We start from the raw sequence: 6,000 nt of genomic DNA on the forward strand, positions 1-6,000 counted from the left end.
AGTTTGCCTGTTAAACATGGTTTGCTATTATGTTACATTGTGAAAGGGCACATAAATCAGGTGTTAGAGCTTTGTTATTCTCATAGAGAGCTCTAGGTCCCACCACACAACAGTAAAATATTATATAATAAATTATATATAATAATATTTTAAATAATGAAAAAATACTACAAAATAAAGCTGCCACTAGGGGGAGCTCCATTCATGTAGATTTAGTCAGCCTCCATTAAACTCAATAGTGGGCACCCTACTCCCTCTGGTGGTATCTACAGGCTGTTCAAATTGTTATTATTATTATTTTTACTATTGTTTTATGGTTTAGTATTTTTTTGTTTTATTGTTTCTATTTTAATATCATTAGTAATAATATTTATTATTATGCTTTGTTATGGATTGAGAGCTCATCGGCTTGGAAATGGAGCCACATTTTCTTTATTCTTTTTAGGGGGGTGAATACTTTTGTAAGGCCCTTCTTAGTGGAAATTTACTGCAGTGTCCATCACTTGCATTTGTCACATCCAGGCTCCAGTAGCAGCAGGGGGGCAGCTAGGGAGGTGCAGGTTATTTTCATGCTTTCTTGTTTGATGCTGTGAAGTTTAAGACTAAACATGACCACACCTCAGCACCCAAGCCTGGATATCATGACATCATGTCTCCAAGGTCTTCCCTCCGGAGATCAGAGGCACATTCCAGGATGATAACACCCATCAGATATTTGGGGATATTTGGGATGGGGAGGAGTCAACATGTTTTTAATTGTATGGGTGTGTAGAGGTAGCCGGTGGCTTTCAGGGGATGCTGGGAGTTGTAGTTTTGCAACCAATATGCAGCCACTGGTCGATAGTGGTCCAAAGTCCTCACAGTACCCGACATAACATAGTGCCCATATTGCCAACAGCACTACAGTCAACACAGTGCCAGACAGTACCTTAATGGGGGTTGCACCTAGGCCCAAGAGGTTTAGGGGGCCCATAAGGTGTCCCTTTCCCATATGAGAAGACTAGTACTATAAACTGTACATTATAGTCCGGGCCTGGCATAGAGTCTCCACTGGGAGCCATGAGCCTCAGTGTACGCCACTGGCGGATGCATTGAAGTACCCATAGTGCCAGTATTACTATAAGTAGAAATACAGAGAAAAAGATATGGCAGGCTACTACGTGTTTTCACCTATGTTGTACACCTGGACAATTGTGGAATCTGCAATGTACACTAGGCGGTGCGCTCCGGCTTTAACTTGACAGCTTGACAGCGTAGTAAACATCGACAAAAAAGAAGGAATAGTCGGGTCACTCACCAAAAAACGTGTAGTTTTATTGAAGTCGGTTGAAGCAGGTAGAGAGTTACCAGGCACGCTACAGACCTGTAGCGTGCCTGGTAACTCTCTACCTGCTTCAACCGACTTCAATAAAACTACACGTTTTTTGGTGAGTGACCCGACTATTCCTTCTTTTTTGCCAGTATTACTATAGTACACTGTGTCAGACAGATGGTGAGGCCCTTAATATCAGCATCACAACAGTGCCCATAGTGCCAACCTTAATATCATGCACCAAGTGCCAGACTCACGGTTGTACCCATAGTGCCAACATTACCATGGTCCTCACAGACCCAGACACTTTGAAGTGCTAATGGTTAAACCAAACTCCTTACTCCATATACAGTGACTACACGTTAGTGCCCACAATGCCAACTGATATTAGGCCAAATATATCTAGTACCAACTCATTTAGGTTCCTTCAGTATTGTTGAGCCCATAATGCAAAACACAATCTGTGGCACTGTAGGGCACCACCCTCTTGTCCGTTTCATCTCCCCATTGTTATTGCATCTTCTTCTTCCTGTTCTGATTTGTGTCATTAGAGGTTGGCACAAGAGACTTATGCCTGTACCTTATATTGTAGAGGGCATATGATTCAATCTACTGCACCTCTATAGAAAGACACAGTCACAGGTGTGACCACACCTGTACTATCCATACCTGCCCTCACCTGGCACTGAGGATGTGTATAATATATATTATTATAGTCTATGAAGACGTCAGAGTGGTACATGACTGGCAAAGCAAGCAGAGGTACAGCCGCCTAATGGAGTCTGGAGTATTAATGTATGAATCATAAGAGGATCTGCAGGTGCGGAGGGTCGGGCACCGCAGGTCCTTGTATTTTGTCAGTGAAGGGGATAATGTGCAGACAATGGGTGAGAGGAAGCTCTAATCTCCAGTATAGGTGGGACGCTATAGGGGGCAGATGGTAGGAGTTACACCTGGGCAATGGTACCTGATGATCATCCTATGTTATGCAAGAAGAGGGTGCCACATGCTAGGTGGGACCCCATAACAGTCCAGGAGCCCCATATTACTACTCCAGACCATAGATCCAAACTCCATTGACTTTTATGGGATGAAATTCTCTGCGGGTCTCGTACCCACATGTACCCACACATGACTGGCATCTTATACATCATCATGTCCACAATCAAAATGTGAGGGATAACCCAGGACCCCAATATAACTGCTAGAGAGACACATAACTGCAATAGACCCAACCTTAAAGGGGTTTTCCAGTGAATCTAATGTATCCCTGATCCACAAGTTGAGGGATAAGTTGTCCTTATCAGTGGGGGTCCGACTGCTAAGATCACCAGAAGGATCCCCACTCTCCCGAATTGTGTTATGCAGATGTACGCCCCTTCATTCATTTCTATGGAGCTGTAGACGCTACTTTCACATCTTATCCATTCCTTAGAAAGCTGGGTACTGCAATTCCATTCTGTAGTCATATAAAGCAGATTTGTTGCAAAATTTGCGCAGCTGAAAATCTGATCCATAAAAGTGACGTTCTGTGGATTCCTGCAGGACCCATTCAGATTAAAGGGACGGTCATAGAAACAAACAAGTGTGTGAGCTGACCCATGAACCACCCAGCTTTCCTCGAATCCTACACGGCAATACTTTAGAAGATAAAAAACTGTACCTTTGCTGTAGGTGCATACTCCACCGCACGCTCGGTCCTATAGGAGGCTGGGAATAGGGGGGACACTTTCGGTCTCCTTCTGCCTCTTCACTTTCCCCTTCTTGTAAATTCACTTTCTGAAGGAGAAAATTAGAAAATCCTTGGGGGAAAAAAAATTACAAAAATGGAAAATTCTCTCCAAATTCCCCTCTCCTGGTTCTTCTTTTGCTTCTGTCTGTTGTTGCCTCTCCCAGATTTTTTTTTTTTTAGCATGTACCCTAAAGCTACACAAAAAGTTACTGCTCTGTAATTAATCCCCCAGCCCTTCCCCTGCCGCTCACAGCCAATAGATAGGAGGGGATGCAAATCTCAGCTCCAAACTCTCAGCAGCCAGGTGAATGGACGCCGCGCTGTGTCATACAGATTCTCCCCTCTAACAGATCACCGACTCCTCCTTCTGGCTGCAAAGGGGAAAAAAAGAGATTTATTGCAACTATGAAAGGCAAAGAGTTTGCAGAAGAGATATAGGAAGCAGCTGGAAGGGAGAAAATCCCTGGGAGTCTTATCTTTTTTTTCCAAAAACAGCGCCACCCTTGTACAGAAGCATGTAAATGGTATTGCAGCTTATGTGCATACTGCAGATCCAGCTCATGGACAGAACAGGCGCTGTTTCAGGACAAAATGGACAGCTCTTTAAACCTTCTGTGTAATGTATAGCTCTAGAGAGCTACCCCTGTATAGTATATTTATACCGCCATATGGCATGTACACTAGGGGTGACAGTAGCTGTTGTGGTGTAGGGTGCAACCATAATCTGCTACCATCTTAGGGGGGATTCCAGAGGCTAACAAACATGGCTTCTTTGAAAAACAGCGCCACACCTGACACATGGCCTGTGCTGGTATTGACATGAATAGAGCTTAGGTGCAGTACCATGCACCACCCATGGTCAGGAGAGGCGCTGTTTTTGGAAGTAGCCATGGAAGTAGCCATGTTTTTCAACCTCTGGACAACGACTTTAAATATACATATCTCATTCAATACAATGGGGGTCATTTACTAAGGGCCTGATCCGCGTTTTCCTGACATGTTACCCGAATATTTCCGATTTGCGCCGATTTCCCCTGAATTGCCCCGGGATTTTGGCGCACGCGATCGGATTGTGGCACATAGGCGCTAGCATGCACGCGACAGAAATCGGGGGTCGTGGCCGAACGAAAACCCAACGGATTCGGAAAAAAACGCGGCATTTAAAAAAAGAAAAGTGTCGTGGAGCTTGCACTTACCTTCACTAGGAATAGGCCGGTGAACTTGAGTGCGTTCCGATGCTCTTCAGCGCAGCAGCGCCACCTGGTGGACGTCGGAAGAACTGCCTTAATGAATCCCGGCCGGACCCGAATCCACCACATAGAACGCGCCGCTGGATCGCGAATGGACCGGGTAAGTAAATCTGCCCCTATGTGTCTCCATGGTCACAAACTTGGTGATCCATATAAAGTAGATTTTGGGCCATGAAGGGAAGGATGTAATAGATGACTACAGAATCAGACGACACAAAGGGGCAGATTTACCTACCCGGTCCATTCGCGATCCAGCGGCGCGTTCTCCGCGGTGGATTCGGGTCCGGCCGGGATTCATTAAGGTAGTTCCTCCGACGTCCACCAGGTGGCGCTGCTGCGCTGAGGAGCATCGGAATGCACTCAAGTTCACCGGCCTATTCCTAGTGAAGGTAAGTGCAAGCTCCGCAACACTTTTCTTTTTTAAATGCGGCGGTTATTCCGAATCCGTCGGGTTTTCGGCCACGCCCCCCGATTTCCGTTGCGTGCATGCCAGCGCCGATGCGCCACAATCCAATCGCGTGCGCCAAAATCCCGGGGCAATTCAGGGGAAATCGACGCAAATCAGAAATATTCGGGCAACACGTCGGGAAAACGCAGATCGTTTTCCAAAGGGTTTGTTTGAAGTCTGTTACCATGGAGACATATAGCAGTGTACATGAGCTGTAAGCACATACTAATAGGATATTACTATTGAATTACTATTGATGTCATTTCTTCCTAATTGGGTCCGGACATTGGGCCCCAACAATAGTCAGTCATGTAAACATAGAGGGCAGAGGCGAAAGCAGCAGCCTCTGTGTCCCTGCAGTGTCCCTAATGACATGTTTGTATGTATACTGGGCCCCGTCTTCTCTATATTCCCCTCTGTAGGTAAATACTATATGGGAAGATTCATAAACCCGTCTAAAAGTAAACAGCTTTTATTTGCCAATCACAGCGCAGCTTTCATTTTTCCAGAGCATAATTTGAAATGTAAGCTGTGCTGTGATTGGTTGCTAGGGGCAGATCTGCTTTTAGACAGTTTTTTGAATCTACGGTGATTTAGAAAAGTAATAAAGCCGGGGGTTTTATGAGTTTTAGGGGTGACATGTGTATAAACTATATCTGGGGGCCAATTATTCAGATGATATTTTTGGCGTTGTCACCACTGGAGCCAGTAATTGGCTGCAGGAGTCATGTGATCACGAAGGTGTCGCCATCTACGGACAGCGCAGTTATGCTGTTGTATAAATGACACTATTCAGTATTCCATTAGTCATAATGACCCCCATGGGTCCCGTGGTACACACATAGGGGGTCATTTATATTATTTCCCCCTTCTCTGCGTTCCTTTTGCGCCAGTTGTAAGTCTATTTTTGCGCCTCATTTGTCTTTGTTGTTTTGGTTCTTGGTCGCATGCGCCTTATTAGTCGCAAATATTTTTTTTATAAAAGGCGCAATTTTGTTGTGCAGATCACACCATTGCCTCTCCTAACCATGGTCAGGACTGTTGTGTTTTTGCGCAATTAAATGCAAAAAAAACGCAAAATAGGCGCAAAACTGCCATTAGGCAGCAAAAAGGCGCAAAAACACCAACTGAAGGAAAAATAGATGAATAAATGACCCCCGGAGCGTTCAAGTTCTTCCATAGAATGAGTATTTGTGAGCCGCCACATCTGCTGTACCGGAGACGCGGCTGCTCCTCTGTGGGCGGGTGAGTCACACAC

General features: G+C 45.2%; 1 protein-coding gene across 3 annotated transcripts in view; it reads right to left on the reverse strand.

Annotated features, from left to right (window-relative positions):
- Positions 1-3,394, reverse strand: part of COL7A1 (collagen type VII alpha 1 chain) — an 88,732-nt gene extending 85,338 nt beyond the window's left edge. For 2 of the 3 annotated variants that reach the window (XM_072129229.1, XM_072129227.1), the window contains exon 1: positions 2,976-3,216. The gene's annotated coding sequence lies outside the window, so the exon portion shown is untranslated. Of the gene's footprint in view, positions 1-2,975; positions 3,217-3,295 lie in introns of those variants that run through there. The other variant, XM_072129228.1, reaches the window with a different exon arrangement.
- Between the last annotated feature and the right edge of the window lie 2,606 nt (positions 3,395-6,000).

Source organism: Engystomops pustulosus, chromosome 10 (genome assembly GCF_040894005.1).
Source record: "Engystomops pustulosus chromosome 10, aEngPut4.maternal, whole genome shotgun sequence".
Taxonomy (NCBI): domain Eukaryota; kingdom Metazoa; phylum Chordata; class Amphibia; order Anura; family Leptodactylidae; genus Engystomops; species Engystomops pustulosus.